General features: G+C 52.3%; 1 protein-coding gene across 4 annotated transcripts in view; it reads left to right on the top strand.

The window, feature by feature from the left end:
• Positions 1-1,135, top strand: part of CPXM2 (carboxypeptidase X, M14 family member 2) — a 146,560-nt gene that overhangs the window by 117,355 nt on the left and 28,070 nt on the right. The gene's annotated exons all lie outside the window — the stretch shown is intronic.

Raw genomic sequence — 1,135 nt, 5'->3', positions numbered from 1 at the left:
AATCCTTAGGAGAAGGGCCTGGAGGTCTAAATTGTTAAAAGCTCTCCTTGTGTTTCTAACGTATGGCAGACGTCAGAACTACTGCCTGATACCTTTATAGCTCTTAGTACTTGAGTGCCGTTAGGAGCAAAAGTCCATCCCAGCCAAGATTGTCCCCAGATTTAGTTACAGAAACCAAGTAATCCTGAGCTGTGGACAGTGTTTGCATGCTGGGCCCGGAAGGGAGAGGGGCCAGCATTTATTAGGACGGACTAAAAGAGCAGTGCCTATGCGGAGTGCTTCGCCTATGAAATCCTGTTCAGCCTTTGCCCCTGGTGTGGTGCTTGGAAAGCTCAGGGGGCGCTGACCAGTGAGAAACCCTTGGATACCTGGGAACCTGGTTGAAGAGGCAGAACGGAGAGATAGCCTCACGAACACATTTACAGAACAAGGATTCACCAAGGGCAAATTAGCCAGGCTTAAAGCACGGGCTCACGGGTGCCGAGAGAAGGAGCCAGCCGCCCAGTCCAAGCGCCAGAGACGTCCCTGAGGTTGGAGCAATTAGACTAAGCCCAGAGGCCTCTCTGCCTCATCCCAGGGAATCAACAAACTCAGTTTGTCTCAACGTCATTTAATCTGACACACGCACACAGAGCTTCCAGACACCTGTCAGCCTAGATTGAGAGGTGGGACGTGCTAAGGAAATTGTCTCGCGCTCTTGCTCTTCGGAAATCAGGACAGTGCATCTGGGCCTGAGCTCTGTGAATCGTCCCCGCTGTTCTGCATTCTCTGGCGTTCGTAGGACCCTGCTCACCATTCCATTTTACGGAGCACTTGTGGGTTAATTCAGCTTTGCACACTGCACATCTCAGGCTATCTTTGCGAGCCCAGAAGCTGGGCAAATATCCACTCAGCTGGTGCAATTAGTGTCAAAAGCAATGAATCTAAATGCATGTAAAATGAGCCACTGCACAGAGACTCTGGGTAGCTGGTGTCTTTAAATAGTTGTTCCGGGGGCGCCTGGGTGGCACAGCGGTTAAGCGTCTGCCTTCGGCTCGGGGCGTGATCCCGGCGTTATGGGATCGAGCCCCACATCAGGCTCTTCTGCTGTGAGCCTGCTTCTTCCTCTCCCACTCCCCCTGCTTGTGTTCCCTCT

Source organism: Ailuropoda melanoleuca, chromosome 6 (genome assembly GCF_002007445.2).
Source record: "Ailuropoda melanoleuca isolate Jingjing chromosome 6, ASM200744v2, whole genome shotgun sequence".
NCBI classification, from domain to species: domain Eukaryota; kingdom Metazoa; phylum Chordata; class Mammalia; order Carnivora; family Ursidae; genus Ailuropoda; species Ailuropoda melanoleuca.
This window is presented reverse-complemented; position numbering and strand designations above follow the sequence as displayed.